Genomic DNA, 25,391 nt, shown 5'->3' with positions numbered 1-25,391 from the left:
AGAAACCACTTTAGGCAGCTGGAATCTGTGCCCCACTGGCATGGCTGGCACGATTGGCTGGTTGTGTTGGCTGCTGGCCTCCTGCCCCTTGCAGGATGCCAGGCTGTGGCAGAAAGGCACTTCACATCCACCCCCCCCCCTTTCCCACACAGGAAGAAGATCTGGGATAGGTTTTTTTCCTCCCCACCCCCACTTCTGTTCCTCTCTCCCAGTTCTCTGCATGTAGGGAAAACTTGCCAGTTCCATCTTTAACAACTCTGCTTAAAACATCTTGGTAGGATATCTGAAAAGGCCTTTCTCCAGCTCACATTTTGGACAGATGCTGTTAGTTTGGTGGGGATGGTAGTGGCTGGATGGGTCAGGCTAAGACAGCTTCCTGCGTCTGAACCACACTGAGCTCTAATGTTGCTTCAGTGACAGCTAGCCTTGAACCGGGCCTCACTGAGAAGCAGCAGGTCCTGTCCCAGTTGCCAGCTTCGCCATCCCTGAAAGGTGCTTAAGTTAAGATGCTTGAGCACCACAGCATCTCTGATGGAGCCCTTTGAGTCAGAGGGTGGCTCTGTGTCCAGTTCTGGTCAGCACAAATTAAGGAGGATATTAAGAAGCTGAAATGTGTGCAGAAGCATAGCTGTCAACGTTTCCCATTTTTTTAAGGGAAATTCCCTTATTCCGAATAGGATTCCTCGCAAGAAAAAGGGAAAAGTTGACAGCTATGTGCAAAAGAGGGTGGGCAAGATTATTAAGGGTCTGTAAACCAAGCCTTATGAAGAATGGTGGAAGGAGTTGAGAATATTTAGCCTGGAGAAGGGAAGGCTGAGAAGTGATAGAGCAGCCATCTTCAAATAGCCCAAATAGCCCATGGAAGATGCAGCAAGCTTGTTTTCTGCTGCTCCAGAGAGCAGGACCCGAACCAATGGATTCAAACGGCAAGGAAGGACCTTCCGACTAAACCATAGGAAGAACTTCCTGACTGTAAGAGCTGTTTGACAGTGGAACAGGGTCCAAACAGGCTACAAGGGGGCTGGTGTGTGCACAGCCTTTGAAAAGATGGTGCCTTTTTGCCTATAAAATGAGGATTTTAGGGTAGACTGTATGCAAAAAATGTTCAGAATCCAGATGGGGCAGACTGGAAATAAGACTGACCCCAGGTCTTTCAGGGACAAACTACCGTATTTTTCTCCCTATAGGACGCACTTTTCCCCCTCCAAAAATGAAGGGGAAATGTGTGTGTGTCCTATGGGGCGAATGCAGGCTTTCGCTGAAGCCTGGACAGCGAGGGGGGTCGATGCGCACCGACCCCTCTCGCTCTCCAGGCTTCAGGAAGCTATCCGCTAGCCGTGGGAGACACAGCTCTCCCACGGCTAGTGAAGAGCTTGCCAGCACCCAGAAGCTTGGGGCGCGCTGAGCTCAGCACGCCCCAAGCTTCGGGTTTTGCGCAGTCCTCCGCTAGCCGTGGGAGAGCTGCGCGACTTCACACAGCTCTCCCACGGCTTGCGGATAGCAGCCTGTTCTGCGGGCTGGGGTCAGGGGAAGCTCGGGCTTCCCTCACCCCAGCCCCGCACCTGGGGGGGGGGAATATTTTTTTCCTTTGTTCCCCCCCCCAAAAAAAAAACCTAGGTGCGTCCTATGGGCCAGTGCGTTCTATGGAGTGAAAAATACGGTAGATGTGAGAGAGTGGACCTCAGGGCCATCCAATGACTCTGAATGCTGGAAGATTCAGGGCAAAGAAAATAAAGTATTTCTTCACACAGCTCATAAGTTAAACTATGGAACAAAAGGCAGTGATGGCCACCAACCTGACTGGCTTTAAAATAGGCCTGGACAGAATTGCAGAGGATAAAGACCATCAGTGGCTACTAGCTAGGACAACTTTTCTCTGCCTGCTTGGCCAGAGCCAGCGATGTTTCCAAATGTCAGTTGCTGGAAGACACAAGAGGGGAGAGGACTTTTGCGCCCTGCTTCTGCTTGCGGGTTTCCTATTAAAACATCTGGCTGGCCACTGTGAGAACAGGAGGCTGGACTAGATGGGCCATTGGTCTGATCCAGAAGGGCTGTTCTTACGATATCCGTCACATGCGGCGTGCTAGCGTGCAGACTCTGATTGTTTGCATGTATCAGAAATTTCAAATCCTTTCAACAAAACATTTCGGCTTCTGCCTTCGACAATTGCTCAAATAATGGTGTTTCCAAGGTGGCAGTTTGACGGTGGGAATGCTAAGTGATGCTGTAGGTTGTGGTCATGTGCTGTTAAAGTGTCAGGAATGTTCATCCACAAGATCTCCCTTTTGGCACGACTATAGCATTTATTGATGAGTCCAACAGGCTGTGACACTCAGAATTGAAGTGTTCAGCAACTGGTTGCCCCACTTTTTTTGGTCAAAAAATTGGCAATTTGTGGTTTCTGATATGTGTATGACACTCCAGATTTCCATTACTGTCTACCTATGTGTGTGGGTTTTTTGGGTGATGGTGGTTAACCCTTTGTCCTCTGTTGTAGTCCCTATCTGGAGTTGCTCCATCATGCCTGCTATTTTGACTGGGGGAGCCCATTCCTTCCAAAGGAAACTTCTATCCCCATGCAAGTAGCAAGCATGGTGGGGGTGGCCAGCAGATCTAGACTGGGATCATAGTGGAGGGGGGCACTGGACCCCAGACCAAATATCCTTTGCTTCTTATTTATTTTTCAAAAAAACTTTGTGTGCCCTCCTCCTAACCTGCCTCGCAGGACCGTTGCGAGGACAAAAACAGAAGGGACAGAACCGCGTAGGGTGCCTTGAGCTCCTCAACATTGAAGCAGGATATGAATGCAGTGAAACAGATGTATAAATAATAGTAGCTGTGTAATTGGCAACAGCTGCCCTGACAGCTGCTGGTGGACACCCATCCCGCGCTAAGCCTGAGCATCTTCCAGGAGGTGTCTCTGGGAAATATATCTTTTTGTGTGTGTGTTTTTATCAGGGCGCCTGTGGTTAGGTAGCGAGCTTTAAATGAGCAAGACTGGCCTCTGAAAGGGACTTCTTAGCTTGCTGGAAATGGCTCCTTCGAGCTGTGATAAGCAGTGGATATTTCAAATGGCACAGCTGGTCATCTGTCCCTTCTCTGCACACTGAGAGTGATGGGGGAATTTGGGTTTATCGGGGAAAGACTGTAGCTCAGTGGAAGAGAATCTGCTTTGCATGCAGAAGGGCTCAGTAAATGGCTCATGTCCAAAATATCTGAAAGACTGCCTCCTTTCCTACAGACCCTCTCAAGGGTTGAGATTAACAGAGAGGGCCCTCTTGGTAGTCCCTTCACCCCCAGAGGCTCTGGGTAGTGGCAGCCCAGGAGAGGGCAGTCCCCTTTTTTTGAAATGAGGTGATCTTGTGCAAAGATAATGCCTTTTCAGCTCTCCCGTCATTCCATCCCACCTCAGTTGTTTTGTTTTTTTAAGAATAATTTTTTATTAACCGACCAATCACATCAAACCAAACCAAATTACATAAATTCCAAATTACACAGCCGAATTTTAAATTTTTGTTGGAGGCACCCATATTTCAAGTTCTGAAGGGGATCCAATCAACTTCTTGCTTCTTACTGCTGTTTTAATGTCCACAAATCTAACCTTATGATGTTCACAGTACTATCCAGTCCTTTCTTCTTGTTTTTCCACATCTCTTGTTGTTATTTTCATATATTTTTCCTTTCTCTTTGTGACCTCTGATAGTCTCCACAAGCTGGTTAGACAGTTTGTAATCCTGCGTGGATATTTTTTTTTTTTTTTATCCAGTAGCCATATCCAGACATTTTCCATGTAACATTACTTCCATACATCAAAACAGTCTTAGCGTCATTAATCTTCACCAATCTGCCTCCTTTCTCAAAACCTCTAAGGAGATTCACCAGGAATGCAGTCCGAAAACAAGTCCGTTCCTTCTCTCGGCTATAAATCCTTTGGCAAGATGGCGACTCCGAATTAATTGCTCCGCCATTCCAAAAGCTCTTATTGCTTCTCGATCTCCATAAAGCATGCTTTTGGTTAAAGTTTATCTCCACACAGACCTTAATCATCCTGCTTGGGACAGTTCAACCAACGATTCTAATGAGGAGGGGTTCTTGTAAATCACATAGAAGGAAAGTAAAAAAGGTTCCCCCCCCCCATTCAGTCCCGTTGTCAACATACCCAGCCTTTGGTGTATCTTCATCGTAAAATATTCCTGTTTCTCCAACCCGTCGTCTTCTTTCGCAGAGGTCACTTAAATCAGTGTTTCCCAACCTTGGGTCTCCAGCTGTTTTTGGACTACAACTCCCACCATCCCTAGCTAGCAAGACCAGTGGTCAGGGATGATGGGAATTGTAGTCCAAAAACAGCTGGAGACCCAAGGTTGGGTAACACTGACATAAATTAGCAGACTTCACTCCCCTTCTTCACTTGAAATATGTGCATTTGCTTCTTTTGTAATTAATTATTCCAAATTGCTGCAGCTAGTGCGCGATCAGAGACAGCGTCCAGGAGAGCCGAGGTCCACACGGGGGCATTCTGCCTAGGGCCCTCACCCCCTTCTTTCGAATTAGGGGGTGATTTATGGGCACAGCAGGCAAGGGCAGTGTTCCCCATTTTCTTGGGGCAACAAGGGAGGCTGCCTACTCCCATAACAGCCTCTTAATTACCCCATGTGGGTCGGAGAGATGGTATTGTCGGCCATCTTCCAATGCGCCCCCTAGTGCCCCCCCACACCTCAGTTGTTTCTTAGTGGCGTGGCACATGCACAGACAAAGCACTTAGCAAAATCAGAATCCATTTTTACATACATCTATATCCAGAGAAAGACCCTCAGTTAGAGAAGAATTTAATATCTTTATCACCCAACCACAGGTGATGCTTCCTAATATCCCAGACATCTTGGAACTGCCACACATTATCAGGACATTAAACATAACGCTCTGTACTCATCAATTAAATTATGGGACTTTTCCTGTCTCCGGTACAGTGAGACACCTGGACAACACGTGCCATTTTTCCAGCGAAGGAGGACTCCAGATCGGATGTTTTGCTTGCTTGTTGTCGGAGGGGAGGAAGCTGGGCGAGACGGCTTGTGTTGCAATATTGGCACATAGCGATATCCTCGCAAATGCTTAATCAGTAACTTTAAAAAATGCTTTAATCAGCAAAAATCACCGAGGGACCAACAAATTATAAGAGAAACTGCACAATTATGGTAAACATTGGACCAGAGCCAGGACACTGCCAGTTCAGAAGACACACTAAATATGCAAGATTCTTAACTGTGTCCATTACTGAACTCAGCGTCCCGAAGACGGATAATTTTAAAGAAGAAACCAGTGTTGTTTTATTAATGGTGTTAGAAACTTGCTATCCAATAAAATGTATTTTTATCAACTCATCACATGCATCCCTACTGCATCCCTTTCCCCTCAGCATAAAGTATCTTCCAGCTGCCATTCATAGCTCCATCCCACTCAACAAAGAGAAACTGCCAGAGACCCTTTTTCACTTAAAGGGCTGCATTATGTCATGAACATGTTTCTCAGGGCCACATGTGAGGGTTGTGTGTCACCTGAGGCAAAAGCGGGCGAGACCACAGGCCAATATGGGTGGAGTAATGGAGGAGACTCTCACAGTGGATTGCATTTGAGCCACGCTACTCATGGCGACATAACATCTTGATCCAGGCAAGTGAGAGCCATTAGCATGGATAAAGGACACGTTCCAGCCAGCCAGAAAACACTTGAGGGCATTCTGGAGCAGCAGCAGTGAGGGGTGCAGCCTGGAGAGAGGGATGTGTGGGAAAAGTCCCAAGAATGAGGGCCAGTGCCAGAAGCAGGTCAGCAATAAATCACACGGCGTCAGTGAAGTGAACTCTTTATTCAAGGAAACAAGGTTGACTCAGGAGGCCAGGCCTAGTGAGCACAGCAACGCGTCCTGGTAGATCTTGCCCCTATGAGGCAGTTGTGGGGACTGAAGGTCCCCGTCTTCCCACAGTTCCCTCAGTCCTCTCCTCACCCAGGTCCTTCCCAAGCAGTCTGAGTCATTGCCACTGTGCCTGACTTTGCTCTACCCTCTTCATACCTCTTCTGGTTCTGGGAGACCAGGGGGAGGGGAGCTTGTCACAGCAGGAGAGAAAGATGCTCTGGCTCCTTCACCAGCCTGGCTCATCTCTGCCTCTTGGCCCACCTCCTCTCCAGCCTCTGCTTCTGGATGGCTCTTTTCCACAGCCTCCTCCTGCTCACTAAACCCCGTTGCCTCCTCAGCTTCCAACACCTCCACCTCCCAGTCTGTTCCTTCTCCCTCAGATCACTCATTGCCATCGCATCACCAGTCCCTTGGATCTGGGCCTTCGTCCCCTGGGAGTTCCCCAACTGGTTCCTCCCCCCCCCCCCCCGCATCCAGCCAGTCCGTGATAGTGAACTTTACTAATACTCTGGTATGTTATTACAGTGGTACCTCGGGTTAAGTACTTAATTCGTTCCAGAGGTCCGTTCTTAACCTGAAACTGTTCTTAACCTCAAGCACCACTTTAGCTAATGGGGCCTCCAGCTGTTGCTGCTGCGCCACCGCTGCCCAATTTCTGTTCCTGAAGCAAAGTTCTTAACCCAAGGTACTATTTCTGGGTTTGCGGAGTCTGTAACCTGAAGCATCTGTAACCTGATGTGTCTGTAACCTGAAGCGTATGTAACCCGAGGTACCACTGTACTGCATTTGGGAAACTGATGAATTGAGGCTGCAACCCTAAATCCACTTCCCTGGGAGTAAGATCCATTGGATTTTAATAGGACTTGCTTCTGAGTAGATATGTTTGCTGATAAAACTCCCACTGGCTGTTCACCAAAATCGAATGGAGGTGTGGCGTCTGAGCTCTGTATTAGTATGATGGAAGGGAGTATCGAGAAAGCAGCAAGAAACAGCTCCAGACCTCTCTGGCTTTAACCCTCAATGTCCTGGACCCACACAGACCTTGTCCCTAGAACAGCTTTTGCTCGGCTACGGGGCCGATTTGATGCATGTGGTGGTGGGGAGAACCACAGACCTTTCCCCATCTGTTCCCTTGGCACTCCCGATGGGGCAAGGTGAGAGGCCAAGAGAAAGCTGTGCGGTTGCCATAGCGATGGAGACTTAACCCCACAGGGGAGAGAGCAAGGCACCTGATCTCAGCAGAGGGCTTGACACACGCAGGCACCCTTCCCCTTGTCCTGCGTGACCCACTTCCCCAGTTTGGGCAGAAGCATCTTGCGGAGGCCAATGCGCTTTCATTAACAGGATTAGCACCTTCAGTGTGTTGGGAAAGGTGGGGGCGGGGAGGGGAGGAAGAGCAATATATATGTATATATTGCCATGCAATTTCTGTATGCATTCTGTATGCTATTTAATTTATGCACACTTTACCCCAGCATATGTATTTCTGTACACATCACTTGGCTGGAGAATTGCAATGCAAAATTGGGAGAAATGAATATTTCCAAGAGTTGCTATCTGGAGGCGGTTGGAGGATGGATGGCGGCTAATGGATTGAGGATGAATCCTGACAAAACAGAAATATTGTTTCTGGGGGCAGAGGCGGGCAGGTGTAGCGAACTCCCTGGTTCTGAATGGGGTAGCTGTGCCCCTGAAGGACCAGGTGTGCAGTGTGGGAGTCATTTTGGACTCACAGCTGCCCATGGAGTCTCAGATTAATTCTGTGTCCAGGGCAGCTATCTACCAGCTCCATCTGGTATGCCAGCTGAGGCCTTACCTGCCTGCGCACTGTATCGCCTGAGTGGTACATGCGCTGGTTATCTCCCGCTTGGACTACTGCAATGCATTCTATGTGGGGCTACCTTTGAAGGTGACCCAGAAACTACAACTACTCTAGAATGTGGCAGCTAGACTAGTGATTGGGAGCTGCCGCTGGGACCATATAACACCAGTTCTGAAAGACCCAGTATGTTTCTGAGCACAAAGTGTTGGTATGGACCTTTAAAGCCCTAAATGATCTCGGCCCAGTATACCTGAAGAAGTGTCTCCACCCCCATCGTTTAGCCTGGACACTGAGGTCCAGCTCCGAGGGCCTTCTGGCAGTTCCTTCACTGTGAGAAGTAACACTACAGGGAACCAGGCCGAAGGCCTTCTTGGTAGTAGCGCCCGCCCTGTGTAATTACATAACATTTAAGAAACACCTAAAGGCATCCCTGTATAGGGAATATTTTTAAGGTTTGATGTTTTACTGTGTTTTTATATATGCTGGAAGCTGCCCAGAGTGGCTGGGGCAACCAGTCAGATGGTCAGGGTGCAAATAAATGATGATGATGATGATGGTGATGATGATGATGTCTCAGGGCTCATCTACAGTTACTTTTGCTCCACACTTCTAGGCATAGGTCAGGTCCACGTCTGACAGGTGTCCATCCCCCCCCCCCTTCTCCTTCCTCCACACAAATCCTGATTCAGAGCAAACAGCAATTCATGAAAACCCCGAATCTCCTTTTGCTCCGATTCTACACTAAAGAGTGGGTTTTCCTGGAGAAAGCTGGTGGGGAGAGGGGAAAGCTCAGACACAGACCAGCAAAGTGTGGTGCAAAAGTTAAATTTGAATGATGTGTTAGTTGTCATACTGTGTTGGAAAGTGCGAATTAGGTTTGCCCATAAATGTGAGTGGAACCAAATATCTCCCACACCAGTGCTGTGTTGCTCTGCGGAAAACGTCCGATGGGCTTCTGTGACCTGCATTTGTATGCAAGCCATGAGTGGACTTTTATGCAAGGTTCCTCAATTGCCCTTTCTTCTGAGCTAAAAGCCCCTGTAGGAATTCCCCCTTCACCCTCTCACCCGGGACGGTTTTTCTTACAGAAAGTGACTAAATATTCCCGTATAGTACAGGGAGCTGACATTAACGAGCAGCTAATTAACAGCACTGATCTTGACAATTCCAGTGTCAGAACCCCTAATTAGTCTCACATTCTGCTTTAATCAACTGTCCCTGTCACGGTTTTAATTTAATTTCGGGATCAGGGGCTGAAGCGCAACAACTGGAATGTTGTTGCAGAAGAAGGAAGTGGGGAGGCAGGCTTAACCCCCCTACCCCCCGCTAATCCTTCCAATCCTTCCATTCTACCGCATTTATTTATTTAAAAATGTATACCCCGCTTTTTCTTTGTAAAATCAGCTCAAAGCAGCTTCCAAGCACTTTAATAAGGCACAGTAAAGACGTCCTGATTTTCTCAAATCGGTGTTGTCTAATGGCCATGGAGCCCCAGGGCCACATTGCCTTAGAGAGCAACATTCCAGTGGCTACATGCTGGGCATGGGTGGGAGTCAGAGGCAAAAAAGTGGGCAGGGCAAGGGATGTGCCTTTACCTGCATACAGTCGGTCTTGCAAAAGTCAAAGGCATCTGCACGAAACCCCAATACATGGACCTCCCCAGGCATCATCCAGGCAAGCCAGGCAACAAGCACTCAAGGAAAGCAGGGATTTGAATCCTGGTCTCCCAGGTCCAAGTCCAACGCTCTAGCCTCTATGCATTGGATTTCTATTTAAAACACAGCTATTATTTCCAGGCTTATAGCTTGTACATGGGCCAGTTTTACGCAGATCCCTGTCCTCTTTTGCCCCCTATTTTGATGATGCATTTCCTTGGTTTTGGCAATGCGTCACTGACCACTCTATAAGTCCTCTTCCCCACAAGCTGCTTCCTCAAACCAGGGTTCCAGATGTGTACATTCTGTCCTGGGACACTCAGTTAATGAAGTTCAGTTTGGGGAAGGACCACATACCCTGATGAAAATAGGGGTGTCAATAATAATACAGTGGTACTTTGGGTTAAGTATTTAATTCGTTCCGGAGTTCCGTACTTAACCTGAAACTGTTCTTAACCTGAAGCACCACTTTAGCTAATGGGGCCTCCCGCTGCCCCCGCGCCACCAGAGCACGATTTCTGTTCTCATCCTGAAGCAAAGTTCTTAACCTGAAGCACTATTTCTGGGTTAGCGGAGTCTGTAACCTGAAGTGTATGTAACCCAAGGTACTATAATAATAATAATAATAATAATAATAATAATAATAATAATAATACTCCCATCTGACTGGGTTGCCCCAGCCAGTCTGGGCAGCTTCCAACATATATAAAAAAGGTAAAGGACCACTGACAGTTAAGTCCAGTTGCAAATGACTCTGGGGTTGTGGTGCTCATCTTGATTTACTGGCCGAGGGAGCCGGCGTTTGTCCACAGACAGACTTTCCAGGTCATGTGGCCAGCTTGACTAAGCTGCTTCTGGCGAAACCAGAGAAGCACACAGAAATGTCGTTTACCTTCCTGCTGGAGTGGTACCTATTTATCTACTTGCACTTTGACATGCTTTCGAACTGCTAGGTTGGCAGGAGCAGGGACAGAGCAACGGGAGCTCACCCCATCACGGGGATTCAAACCGCCGACCTTCCGATCGGCAAGCCCTAGACTCAGTGGTTTAGACCACACACACACACAAAAATTTAAACTTCCCTATACAGGACTTCCTTCAGATGGCTTGGGGTTGGATGACTCCCTACTCTTGGAGAAAATAGGGACATCCTAGGAAAAGCAGAACATTCCAGGATCAAATCAGAAACTGGGATGGCTTCTGTAAATCCAGGACTGTCCCTGGAAAATAGGGACACTTGGAGAGTCTGGGATCATAGCTCAGTGGTAGAGCATCTGCTTTGAGTGCAGAAGGTCCCAGAAGGTCCTTATGTTCCTTTCCCCTCCCCTTTTAAAGCAAGTTTCTTGTGCCATAGAGATAAGCCATGTGGATCGCTTTGAGGTGAGTCAGTCCTGAAGGGCTCATGGAACAGTTTGATCTAGTGCACTTATCCCTGAACGCAGCAGAGTGGTTGAGAGCGAAAGCCAGGAAGGCTGCAGAGTTAGTGATCATGGGAACATAGGGTTGCATCCAGCTAAATTATGCTTGGGGTGTTGTCTGCTGAGATAGCTCGGTTGGTAGAGCATGAGACTCTTAATCTCAGCGTCATGGGTTTGAGCCCCACATGAGGCAAAATATTCCTGCATTGCAGGGGGTTGGAATAGATGACCCTCGTGGACCCCTCCAACTGTACACTTCTATGATTCTATCACTGTTAGACCACTTTAGGAACTGTGGATCTTGGAGAGGAGTAGGGGCCTCCTAACAACACGCAACACCAGTCATGAACTACAACTTCCAGAAATCGTTGGGGGAAGCCCATATCCTCCAACATTTCTCCGATTAAAATAGGGACGTCCCATTCCATAATGATAATTTTACTATTTATATCCCACACATGTTACAGGGTTGCCCCAGCCACACTGGGCAGCTTCCAACATATATAAAAACATAATAGAACATTAAATATTATATTTTTTCCCCTTTGGTATACAGCAGGGATGTCCAGCAGGTCAATCACAATCTACTGATAGATCCCTAGGAGGTTTTGGTAGACAGCAGTCGATTGCTGGGTCCATTTCCTTAGTGCTGGTAAAAGAGAATCCATCCCCGCCCTCCATTGTTGCACGACCTGCAGAATGGAAGACGGAGTTAACTCAGTGAGGCTGTATGTTTCCCCAGAGACCTGTTGGCAAGTGGCTGTTCCCCTTTCTTCCCAAAAATGGCCAACAGCTTAGCCTTGAACTCCCCAAAAATGGGGGTAGATCACTGCCAGTACAGTGGTACCTCGAGTTACATACGCTTCAGGTTACAGACGCTTCAGGTTACAGACTCTGCTAACCCAGAAATAGTACCTCGGGTTAAGAACTTTGCTTCAGGATGAGAACAGAAATTGTGCTCCGGCAGCACGGCGGCAGTGGGAGGCCCCATTAGCTAAAGTGGTGCCTCAGGTTAAGAACAGTTTCAGGTTAAGAATGGACCTCCGGAACAAATTAAGTTCTTAAGCCGAGGTACCACTGTATTTAATTCTGTGAGTAGATTGCAGTCTCTTGGGAGTTGGCCACCCCTGGTATACAGGATTGCCATCAGACTGCTCAGGGGTCGGATAACTTCATATCTTCCAGCATTTCTCCAATGAAAATAGGGACATCCTAAGGAAAAGTGGGACATTCTGGGATCAAATCAGAAACAGGGATTCTCTAAATCAGGGACATCCCTGGAAAATAGGGACACTTGGAGGGTCTGGAAGACCATGACTGTTTAAAGTGGCATCTGTGCACTTCACATGTGTGGTTTGAATGTGGCCTGAGCTGGCGCCTACTGTTGACCTCCCCTGCCTTCTGCCCCTCCAGCTCCAGTGGGCATCAGCCCCCAATGCGAGAAGACAAAGCAAAGGGGCAAAACAAGAAGAGGTGCCAGGAAGAAGATGGGTTAAATTAGGACAGTTAGAGAACATAGTTTTTGATTCCTGACACCATGTTGCTCCATTGCAGACTCTCTTTCTCTCCATCTTCATGCTCTTAACTCGGCCTTGTCTCAGGGGCAGACTCCTAGCAAGGGCCCTTTCCTCTGTGAAATTACTCATTTTTCCTTTTAGATCCAAACCGCTCTTGGTCTCTGGGGGTGGCATGCTGTCAGGTTTACAATCCTTTTAAAGGCCGTGCGTCTCTCTTTTAGAAAGCCCCCCGAGATAAGATTATCTTTGTTTTAACACTAGTTAAATCAAGAAGGGTTTATGATATAGTCTGGCGAGTGCGGGGAGGAGATCCAGCTTTTCATCAGCTCCACTTTGATGTCTCCCACTCCCTTCTCTGACTTTGGTCTCTGCTTAATAGTGGCCAGGCCCAGGAAATAGATGCAAGCTTTTAAGGAACAGTTCATACAAAGCCCCACAAACTCACAAGATGTGGGGATTCCTTCTGGAGAGCAGCTGGCCAGGAATTATCCCCTGTCTCCGGAATCGGGCCAGGAAGAAGGGCAAAAGCTCCACTTATAAAGACTTTTAAGAGATGGGAATGAGACCTCCTAGATTTTGCACTGTGGTGGAGAACCATCTCCCCAATTGAGACACAATACATAAGTACTGAGGGACGCGGATAGTGCTGTGGGTTAAACCACTGAGCCTAGGACTTGCCGATCAGAAGGTCGGCGGTTTGAATCCCCACAACGGGGTGAGCTCCCGTTGCTCGGTCCCTGCTCCTGCCAACCTAGCAGTTCAAAACACATCAAAGTACAAGTAGATAAATAGGTACCGCTCTGGCAGGAAGGTAAACGGCGTTTCCGTGTGCTGCTCTGGTTCGCCAGAAGTGGCTTAGTCATGCTGGCCACATGACCCGGAAGCTGTACACTGGCTCCCTCAGCCAATAAAGCAAGATGAGTGCCGCAACTCCAGAGTCGGTCACGACTGGACCTAATGGTCAGGGGTCCTTTTACCTTTACCTTTACCTTTACCTTACATAAGTACTGCAGGGAAGAAATTCAATTGAGTTTGCATTGAAAGGCGAGCCTGCCTAAGTTGTGCTTTCCGGAGCAGGATGCAAACTGAAACACACTGCTGTGCGCTTCTCCAAGGTTTTTCGGTGCAGCTCTCTTGCCAAGTAGTAAGTAGAGAGAGAAAAAACACGCCCGCTCTAGGGGGAAGGTGTTGGTCAAAACACATGCATTTCCAGCATTGCAAGGGGTTGGGCTAGATGGCCCTTAGAGTCCTTTCCGACTCGACACTTTGCTTCTATGATGAGTGAAAATAACATACAGAAATGTGTTATATTAGGGGAAATACAAGCATTAGAGGAAATACGCTTTGCCAAAATGTGTCTATTGGAAAAGTTGCATTAAAAAATGTGTCAGGAAAAATTCACACTAAAATGCCAAGGGGTTTTCACAGGAAAACTTACAGGGGGTTTAAAAAAAAAAATAATGATGCAGAAACGTGGAGGGTTGAATTTAAGATTGGGAAAAAGAGAGAAACGGCGAGAAACTGAAATTCTTTTAAGATAGAATGGGGGGGAAATGTGTCATTTATTTGAAAAAACATTGTTAACAATTAAACCCATTAGCAGGATTAATCTAAAATTCACAGTCAAGGTTATTGATTGAGGAAATGTAAAGGAGTAAATTAAAAAATGGAGTTAGAAAGGAGATGCTTCTCAACAGAAGGAACCACGAAAGGGAGGAGGGGGAATTGAAGAGAATATTCATATTTTTATTTGATGCTTGTATGATGTAAGACTGATAAACTGAAAATAAAATTGACACGCACACACACATAATGAAATGGATTGATTCACCCATAGATATATTCTAAAGAGCAGAGTAGCTTTGCTTGGGAGATGAGAAGGAACCTGCCCAACCTCTCAGGCGGCTTTGGGAAAGAATCTCTTGCTTTGCACTTTTCTCCTTGAAACCCTGACTTCTCGGACCTGGAACATATAATAATGAGTAGCTTCTTCTCTCTCCTGCCCCTTCCCCCACCGCGCCTGTTCCAGGCTCCATTGGATAAAAATGGAAGATTTGGAGCCACAGCGCAGCTGCACAGATGTGGGGAGCACACAGCGAAGCATGAGCCACATGGCAGGGACCCAACCGCAGCCCATGTGGTCCACGGAGCCAGCGTGATGCTCTGCTTCTGGAATTCATAACCGCAAATGTGGAAAGCTCTTCAGAAATGATGGGAAAGGCCCGACTTGAAAGCTATTGCTTAAAATCTGGGTATATGGAAGAAAGGTTTCTCGCTGCTGTTATCTGGCTCATGAGCCAGACCTTGACCTCAGAGCTTCATCGAGCTTCAAGTTTCTCTTCTCCGTGCAAAGGGAGGAGGCGGGAGCAGCTAGAAGGATCATTCAGTTTATAATGTAAGGGTCAGCTCTGCTATCAACAGGTCAATTCACCCTAAGAGGGTGGTGGAGGAGGTGTTGCTTAGCAACCAGATGGAGCGGCATGATGTTTGCTGAGATGAAATGTGCCCTGTTTGGCTGCGTAGTTCTGAGGGAGTTTCCCCATTGTTTGTTCAGTTGAATGTCTCCCTGCTATGTACAAGGCCTGACATAAGAAAGACAAAACCTCTCTGTTCCGTTCTCCTCAAATTTTACACTGTTTTGGTTCAGTTTTGGTTCAGTTTCCCTTGTTAAAGTGTGCTCAGGATTTAATTTCTTTCTGGACTCCATCTGTATTATTTAAGTGACTTTACTAACAGTTGCAACAACAACCATGACATTATATGTGTCCAGAATTTTTTTTACTAAAAAAAACCAGTCATGCATATATCTTACATAATTTGCTCTTCTTCCAAAATTCTGCTTTCAAAGGATACTACAAATCATGTGTGCAGTGTGTGTGTGTGTGTGTGTGTGTGAGAGAGAGAGAGAGAGAGAGAGAGAGAGAGAGAGAGAGAGAAACAGACAGAGAAGAATCAGCCACATGGAAAAGGACATTAGCACAGTGGTTGAGCCAAAGGTTTGCAATAGAGAACATGATCTATAGTAATGGCTGAGAATCCGTGAAAGTGATTCTCAGTAAGTTGCTTCTATGCCAGACATTAATTTTGGGATTTGGCTGGAAATTCATCACTGGACATTTAGAAAAATGCAGGCCACCATCCCATAAGCATGTATAGGCACACTGTTTTGCAGGTGCTGGTTTATATGTGTAGATGCAAATTTAGGTCTGAGCATATTGTGGCTGGGCAGGATATCCTTGGCACTGCATTTTGAAGCATGTCCAGCAACATTATAAGTAAAGTTGTTTTTTTTTAAAAAATGAAGAAGGGCAGGTGGGGGATGCAGCAGGAAATCTGGGAACAGCACCCAATTTTTCTGTTTGATTTGTGTTTTGATTTAATGCCAGGGTGGGGAAGCTTGGGCATGGAAGCCAAAGGAAGCCCTCCAAACCTTTCCACCTGGCCCTTAAGTCTCTCCCCAGGCCATGCATCCTCCTAAGCCATGCACCTTTGAACTCATGCCTTTTCCCTGTCCTGGGTGCCAGACAGAGAGAGGGGTAGGAATGTCTGTAGAAACAAGCCTACTGTACAAAGGTAAAAATATACCTCATCTGCCTACTTCTGCCCCTGCCCATCACGGCCATGCGGCCCTCAGAAGGCTGTCCAGATGCTAAATGCAGCACTTAGGCTGGAAAAGGTTTGCCACCTCTGATTCAGCATATGGGCTTGCTGTCGGCAATAATAATCATGAGAGCTAGGAGATTCATTTCTCATTTGAACAGGCAGCTGGGATTCTTAGGTTTCTAACCAAATGCTAAAGAGATACTGGGAGTTGCTTCTTCCTCACTCCCCACCCCTGCTGGCACAGACCTTCATCACCATCAAACTTTATTACGGTCGCAGACCAGCATAAGATAAAAACATGCGAATGAAATAAAGCACATGAGACTTAAAGAGGAAAGAGATAAAAGCTAACAGTTAAAAGTGATTATAACTCACATCAATTTAAAACAGAAACAAAAGACAAGCAGCTAAAAGCGGCTATAAGGGAGGGAGCGTGAAGCAGCACAGGTCCTGCTGTCAAACCATCCTTTGACAGATGTCCATCATGGCAGCACAAAATCTAGCAGCTGAGTATGTGACATTTGAGTTTTCATCTTGGAGTAGTAGGGAGATACAGAGTTTTTATGTACATCCTGGGAATTTGTATAGTACAGTGGTACCTCGGGTTAAGTACTTAATTTGTTCCGGAGGTCCGTTCTTAACCTGAAACTGTTCTTAACCTGAAGCACCACTTTAGCTAATGGGGCCTCCCGCTGCCGCCACACCACTGGAGCACGATTTCTGTTCTCCTCCTGAAGCAAAGTTCTTAACCTGAGGTACTATTTCTGGGTTAGCGGAGTCTGTAACCTGAAGCGTATGTAACCCGAGGTACTACTGTATAGGCAGGGTGAACCTAGCTCCTATGTCTGTATGGAATTGGCAGTGAAAAAATGCATGTTCTGTTGTTTCCAGTTGCCCAGAGCCACATGGGCATTTCCATAGCCTCCAACATTTCTCTGACAAAAACAGGGACATTCTATTCCATAATGAGGGATGCAGGTGGCGCTGTGGGTTAAACCACAGAGCCTAGGACTTGCCAATCAGAAGGTCGGCGGTTTGAATCCCCGTGACGGGGTGAGCTCCCGTTGCTCAGTCCCTGCTCCTGCCAACCTAGCAGTTTGAAAGCACGTCAAAGTGCAAGTAGATAAATAGGTACCACTCCTGCGGGAAGGTAAACGGCGTTTCCGTGCGCTGCTCTGGTTTGCCAGAAGCAGCTTAGTCATTCTGGCCACATGACCCGGAAGCTGTACTCCGCCTCCCTCGGCCAGTAAATCAAGATGAGCGCTGCAACCCCAGAGTCAGCTACGACTGGACCTAATGGTCAGGGGTCCCTTTACCTTTACCTTACATTCCATAATTATAAGAAGAACTTTGCTATTTGTATCCCACCCATCTGACTGGGTTGCCACTCTGGGTGGCTTCCAACATATATACAACATAATAAAACATTAAACATTAAAAAAAAACACTTCCCTATACAGGGCTGCGTTCAGATGGGTTGGGAGTCAGATAACTAGATACCCTCCAACATTTCTCCATTGAAAATAGGGATATCCTAAGGAAAAGCGGGACATTCTGGGATCAAATCAGAAATCGGGTCAGCTTCTGTAAATCAGGGACATCTCTGGAAAATAGGGACACTTGGAAGGTCTTCATTTCCTCTCCTCGTACTGTGTCTTCCTAAAACGGCCTTCCTGGATAGCTGAAGGGAAAGCCTGACAACGGGTCAGAGTGAAAGCCCTTCTCTGTTTTGGAATATCAAGATTAGTTTTATATGGCATTTGGGCGATGAGGTATCTCCTGGTTTCACTAATTAGGAATTTCGGGGACCTGGCTAGATCTGCTTGGCGTTCTGTGTCTTCCACACATTATTTAATGGGGTTTTTTAGCTTGTCCATAACCCATGTTGAGTAGAATTCTGTGGTATGAGAGCTAGAGTTGTTGTCATGTTTATCACTGCCTGTTTCCATGTCTTTTGGAAATCATCCTTAATAGGGTTAGGATCAAGGCCATGTAGGAAGAAGGATAATCTCACTGGCACAGACCTTGCTCCTTGCAACTTATTCCAGCTGCCCAATTTCATGCTGCAACAAGGGAGGGCCAGGTAAATCCAGACTTTGGGGAAGGAGGAAGAAAGATCATGTGGTCAGTGGTTTGCTGCCAATGGCCATTTCCCATCTGCTGGTCATGTGGGATGAATAATATGCAGCTGTCTGCAACGAGGAAAGACCAGTGGTCTCCCCATCGTCTCATTGGATCAGCAAGCTTCCTGGCAGCACAACCATCTCTCTCTCTCTCATTGCTTGCAATGAAGTTATACAAGGCAATGCATGATGGAGTTGGTACCATTGCATGGATCAAGATTAGGGTTGAGATGGTGTTGGAGGAGGGCTGTGGCAAATTGCTTCTCCCGCCTTCCCCACCATTGCCACCTCATTCACTTTTTCTGAGGAGTGGGATTTTACCAATTTTCAAGGGGGGAAACATAATCAAATTGGTTTGGAGAGGAAGGCTGTACATTGCAGCTAAGTCTAGTTATGTCACAGGTGGGGAAAACTTAGGTTCAGGGATCAAATGTGGCCCTCCAGGCAAATATGTTTGGCCCCCAGGACTCTTCCTTTGGCCATACATGTGGGTGTTCTTGGGTGTCTTTTCCAGCCACAATGTCTCTTTTAACTGTGAATGATACCTCTTGCCTGACAAGCCTTGTCAGCATGGCTGGAATGCAAGCCACAGTGTGAAAGAAAGCCTCAGATCTATTGCTCTGCCCACTTTTGCCTCTGCCCCCCCCCATCTCTGGTGTGTGGCTCATGGAAGGTTGTCCATTAGGGAATCTGGTCCTTGGGCTGCAAGAGCTTCTCCATTCCAGACTTACGTGGTAAGCAGCAGCGGTCGCTTGCGTCTCCACAAGTTCCAAAAGGGCAGCCATCTACAATCTCTTTCAGTGTGAAGGGCCAACCACGCATCTTTAGTATCCATCATCCCAGGGGAAGGCACTTTGGTGTGCATCTCTCTGGCCAAAAGCTGCTGCTCTAGGGATAAAATAACAGTAAGAAAAGAGGCAGCCTTTGACCCACCTTGGAAGTGGTTTTCTACAAGTCAACCAATTCAGCATGGAATTTGGACACAGTGCAGGCTCCAAAATAGACCCATGTTTGGGAAGGGGAGAAGGTATTATTTCCATTCTGCCCTGTGTTTATCGGGAGCAGTGCTGTTTCTGTTCTGCTGCAGTCCCTCTTCTTCCAAAAGCCCAGTTCAGCAAACAAAGGTGTGCAGGCCTTGGAACATGGCTCATGAGAGAATATGGCCCCTTTGGGGCTGAAAAAAGCACACACACACAAACCTACCTCTGGACTTCCAAACCCTCTAAAGAAGGCTCTTAAATATTTGCGGGGGGGGGGGCGGACATCCTGTATATGACATAAGAGCATAAGAAGAACCTGCTGGATCAGGCCAATGGCCCATCTAGTCCAGAATCTTGTTCTCACAGTGGGAAACTCTCAAGCAGGATTCGAGCACATGAGCGGTCTCCCCTCCTGTGGTTTCCAGCAACTGGTATTCGGAATCATTGCTGTCTCCAACTGCTTTTGATAGCCCTTAGTTTGAGAGTTCCTTGGTTTGACTATGCACTGCACAAATAAATCCTTCCTTTCATCTGTCCTGAACCTCCCAACATTCAGCTTCACTGGATGTTCACACGTTCTAGTGTTATCAGAGGGGGAGAAAAGCTTTTCTCTGTCCACTTTTCCCATGCCATGCATGACAGGACACTTGCTGCCAGTTTCTTCAGTTTGACACTGTGGCTGTGCTGGCAGGATTAGGAGAGAGGGAGTTCCAAAAATATTTGGCTGAAGAGCAGGCCAGATCAGTTTCATTCCTGCCCCAGCACCCCGGTCAGTTGGCAACCTAGATCCACAAGGCAGCACTTGAAATAGAAGCTGCCCTGAGAAAACTCTTTGATGGGACATAAAACGTTCATATAAATTAGCAAAGCATCAATGTTTAAAACAGCCAAAGCCACCAATAAAACCTAATAATAATGTTAAAATCTTGAAACAATTATTCTTAAAATGTGCTTATGCTTAATGCAGCTCCCTTCATGTCTGTAGATGTCCCACCCTCCACAGTAGAGATGGTGAAGAAATTAAATTCAGTTTGAGTTTAAAGATGAACCTACCTCCTTTGCACTTTCCAAAACAATGTGTAAACTGAGGCTCAGTCAACGTTCAGAATTTGCACTTGTCTTAGTTTTGCAATGCAGTTCTATAGCCAAGTAGTTCCTGCAAAAAACAAAAAACAAACCATATAGGCTAGCTGAGTTTGCTATGAATATGTTGAAGCTCACCTCCAAAGGCATGTTGACCCTGCCCAGGAGACATTCATTCCCTCTCACTCCTTCTCTCAAGAAAGCATATATGAAAACCAGCTCTCCTTCCCATTCCTCACTCTTCTCGCCAACGGCACATAACCAGGGACTTGAATTTGGCCCAGAAGCAAGAGCTGGTGCAAAGTTCTCAGTGCCAAACTGCTGGCAGCGTGTGACGCCTCTGTTGGAAGGAGTGGAAATGAGACCCTCGCCCACAGTACACAATGTATTAGGGGTGAGACAATCCTGTATAGGGCTTTGCACACCAGTATCTGCAGCTTGAACAGGGACCAGTAGCTTTTGGGCTGTCAGCCCAAATGGTCACAAGCATTTCCTGGGAAAAGGTGATGATGAAGAAGAAGAAGAAGAAGAAGAAGAAGAAGAAGAAGAAGAAGAAGAAGAAACAACTTTATGGTAGAGATAAGTAAAACATGACGAATGCAACGTTCTCTGGGCTCTGCAAACCTGTTTGGCAGTTTTCTGACCTGCACAGTAGTGCCTCATCTGATCACAGGAGAAAAACAAGCCCAAGAAATTGCCACAGGCAACTGTGAAAACAGGATCTGGACTGGGTGGGCCATTGGTCAGATGCAGCAGACTTGCCCTTATGTAGGTGGTTCCAGGGTTACAAGATGTTAAGCTAACGTAATAACCAGGGGCGCCAATATTGGGGAGGGGGGTGTCCAGGTAAGCCCTGTCAGTGTTTGGAAAAAGCAAAGGTCCTGACTTCCTTTGTCTCCTCAGCCTGGTCCTCGGACCCTTGCCAACATAAAAGAGTCCATGAGAAGAGTGTCTTCGCAGAGTATTTTCTGCTTTTATTCTTAAAAGTCTTTATCTGCAAAACGACCAACCAACTGTACACACATCAACACTACCAGCTTTCACCAACCAACCCACACCCAACACTAACATTGACCACTCTATATATACAGGCACAATTAGGTGAAAGGCTGCATGAGTCATTGTAGGCCACTGACTCATGCTGACTTAGTTCTTTTAGCATTAAAGAAACAGTGGCCAATTTTTAGCCATGACAAGCACTGCCCCACGTAATTGATCGCAAGATACACCATTTGAATGGCAGTGCCCATCAACTTTGGGGACCCCCAGCCTCCTCAAATATTTTATTGGAGTGGGGAGCAAAGTTCCCTTGTCCCTAGGAGTTCCCTGTACCTGGCCAACCAGGTGAGTAGATGGATAAGTTCAGTATTAGAAAGAAAATCCACCCTAATCCTTGCCCCCCAGATTCTCCACAATGGGAGCCTTAAGATTTATGTTGAGATCAAAGGATGAAACATTACTTCCCATCAGGGTCTTTTTTGTTGTTGGTGGTTCTGGTTTATTTGGATCCAGAATGTGGCTTCCACCATTACCACCGCCCTTCTTCCTCCTCAGTAATTAGACATTCTTGGGCAAGGTCTATTGGTCTATTGGAATGTGTCAAGGAGATGTCATCTGGAATAGATGGGCTGCAGGGAAGGAGGGGGAGTCTCACAGGGCCATATGACCTCCCACTCAATCACCCGCTGGATTCTGAGATTTCACAGGACCCCACTTAGCCCACGTGACTTCGGAGGCAGGATCCACCATAGCCACAAATACTGGAAACTGGAAGGATCCCTTGGCCTCCCTGTATGTTGGTGTTGTTTATACAAATCTGTGGTGCCACCGCAGTTGGAACACAGTGTACAGCTCTGGTCGCCACACATCAGAAAAGGATATTGTGGAGTTGGGAAAGGGTCAGAAAAAAGAGATGACTAAAATGATCAAGGGGTGGAGCAGCTGCCTTAGGAGGAAATGTGTTTCAGTTTAGGGAAAAGGCAACCAAGGAGGGGACGGGGTGGAGGCATATAAAATCATGCACGGAATAGAGAAAGAAAACTTTTCATCCTTACCTTGTAGAAGAAGAACTTGGGGTCATCCAATATTGAATATTAGATGTTTCTTTCTTTCTTTCTTTCTTTCTTTCTTTCTTTCTTTCTTTCTTTCTTAATAATTTTTATTTGGTTTTACAAATATTAAATTATAACAATACAACCATACACATCCACATTTAAAGATTCCTCCAAATCTCTGAACTTCCCATCTTCCCTTTTGTGGGTCCTATTACTAAACCTTTTCTACTGCATCTTTTTCAATAGTCCATATTTTACATAACTCCATTATCTCCACAATTCTTGCTACATTACAAGGGTTGTTGCAATCCTGCTAACATTTTCATCTGCTTACAGTGGTCTCCAAGATAAATTATAAATTTCCCCCATTCTTTGTTGAAGTTTTGGTCTTCTTGGTTCCTGAGCTTTCCGGTCAGTTTTGCCATTTTGGCATAGTCCATCAGTTTAATTTGCCATTCTTCTCTGGTAGGGACTCTGGTAGGGATGCTAATAGCATCTGTGTGGCTGTCATCGTATGCATAAAAAGTCTTTTCTGCTCCCTTGGAATATCAGCACCTACAATTCCTAATAAAAAAAGCCTCTGGGTTTTTTTAGAATATTGAATGTTTCAAGACAGACAAAAGAAAATACTTCCTTACATGGTGCATAGTTATACAGTGGAATTTTCTCCTGCAAGACATCACAGCCTGCCCTCTTCTTCAGTGCCTCCAGACTGACACCACCACCACTGGAGCAAAGTGGGGCTGCATCGAGCCACCTACCCACCCACACGGGGGGGGGGGGAGCCTGGCCAGCCAATGCAGCCCATGGCAGGTGGAGAGGAGACCAGGCCACACCTGGTTCGCACCCCCTCAAAATTGGTGCACCCAGGGTCAAAGCCCCTCTGGCACATCCCACACTACATCCCTGGCTGTAGCTATGTAAACGGGCAGGAACCACAGTGAGATAAAAGAGCCCCCCCCCCACACACACACAAGCATACTTGGGCTGGGCAATATGTGGTTTTCAACTTTGTGATATACCACCATCTAAGCATCGGGATGTACTATGTCTGCAATAACAATGGAGCTATGTAGAGGCATTGTCTGGCTTCATGGTTACCCCCACATTGTGATTTTTGCATAGCACAAACACACACACACACACAAACACAACTAATAATAATAATAATTTATTATTTATACCCCGCCCATCTGGCTGGGTTTCCCCAGCCACTCTGGGCGGCTTCCAACCGAATATTAAAAACAATACAGCATCAGACATTAAAAACGTCCCTAAACAGGGCCACCTTCAGTTGTCTTTTAAAAGTAAAATAGTTGTTTATTGCCTTGACATCTGCTGGGAGGGCGTTCCACAGGGCAGGCGCCACTACCGAGAAGCCTGGTTCCCTGTAACCTCACTTCTCACAGTGGGGGAACCGCCATCATGATTCTCAATATATTGCCAGGTCAAAAATTATGAAACCAATATCATGATATGGACTTGAAACTGGTTATGGATGATATATCGCCCAGCTCTAAAACATACACAAACACAAAGGAATATCAGAATCCATTTTATACCAAATCAGACCATTGGTCCATCTAACTCAATATTGTCTACACTGGCAGCAGCTGTCTGAATTTTTAGGCAGGTGTCTCCCCCAGCCTTTACCTGGAGATGTGGGGATGTGTGTGTGTGAAATTGAACTGGGGTCCTTCTTCTGGCAAAGCAAATGCTTTTCAACTGAGCTATGTCCCTCCCACACATAAAACTCCACGGAGACTGGAGCAAAAGGAGAGGGGCTGGATTTGCAGCTGTTTCAGGAGAGACAAAGCCCACAGCTCCCGTGCCTTAGGATGGGTCCTTTGCTCTGGAACAGCCTGGAGTTTGTGGAGGGAGGGGGCTGGTGACTTAAGAATCTCAACTTTACCTCCCAGCTGCTGCTGCCACAAGAATTAGAGGAGGGGTTGCTGTGAGCTCCATCCTAAATCTTGGATATTTGAAGAATGGGATTGTGGTAGGAGGTCTTTCTGCGAACAGGGTGGGGGACTGAGAGAGATACAAAAGAGGTAAGGTGATAGCTTTTACTGGAGCTGCCTCTATTGTCAAGGGAATGAGCGATGCTTCGGATTACGCAGAAGGAACTCTTTCCCCAGACAAAATACAAGGGGGGGCAGTTGAGACAGTGAGACAGAGAGAGAAGAACGGGCAGTTCTAGGATCTGTCAGGGCACTCCAGTTCAGAAATATGGGGGTCTGAAGCATGCAGACACAAAACACACATAAATCCGGGATTTGAAACCAAAGAGGCTTGCAGCTTGAGAAAGTGATGCATTTCCCTTCAGCTTAGGATCAGTTTCCTTAGCAGATTGCTTTGTCCTACCCATGCCTATTTGCAGGGCTGGATTTAGGGCGGTGATGGCGGCTCCCCAGCACAGGGCACTGAGCCAGGAGGGCGCCAAATTGAGCAGACCCATAACTGAGAAGATCCATTTGGGGGCACCAAATTGTGGCCTCTCTCAGGGCACCATATTCCCAAAGATTACCCAATTCCGCCCTTGCTGTTTAACCACTTTGCACCTCAGAACTGGTGCTTTTCCAAGCGTCACATTGTGTTCATTTCACATTTGCAAGGAGTCCATGTTTTAGTATGCCACTACCTGTACTTTAAGGGAAGCGGGTGGCGCTGTGGTCTAAACCACTGAGCCTCTTGGGCTTGCTGATCAGAAGGTCGGCGGTTCGAATCCCCGCAATGGGGTGAGCTCCCATTGCTGTGTCCCAGATCCTGCAAACCTAGCAGTTCGAAAACATACCACTGCAAGGAGATAAATAGGTACTGCTGTGGTGGAAAGGTAAACGGCGTTTCTGTGCGCTCTGGTTTCTGTCACGGTGTTCCATTGCACCAGAAGCTGGCCACATAACCCAGGATGCTGGCTGTGGACAAATGCCGGCTCCCTTGGCCTGAAAGTGAGATGAGCACTGCAGCCCCATAGTCGCCTTTGACTGGACTTAACCATCCAGGGGTCCTTTACTTTTACCTTTACCTGTACTTTAGAACTCCTTGGCTCTGGACATGAAACAGGCACCTGCACAATGCCATGTCAGATGCATGCTGAAAACTATTAATTTATTATTGTTATTTCAGCAATTTAGTTGCGTATATTTGTTTTAAAAGTTGTGCAGATTATTATTTCAATATTAACCAGTTTACATATATATATGGGCTATTTAATAGTCTGTCAAT

The 25,391-nt window shown here is 46.7% G+C and overlaps 1 protein-coding gene across 11 annotated transcripts in view; it reads left to right on the top strand.

Moving 5' to 3' along the window:
* The window catches only part of EPHB2 (EPH receptor B2), a 117,060-nt gene that overhangs the window by 46,544 nt on the left and 45,125 nt on the right, over nt 1–25,391 (top strand). The window lies entirely within an intron of this gene.

This window comes from Podarcis pityusensis (genome assembly GCF_964106645.2).
Source record: "Podarcis pityusensis genome assembly, chromosome: 8".
In the NCBI taxonomy this organism is placed as follows: domain Eukaryota; kingdom Metazoa; phylum Chordata; class Lepidosauria; order Squamata; family Lacertidae; genus Podarcis; species Podarcis pityusensis.
This window is presented reverse-complemented; position numbering and strand designations above follow the sequence as displayed.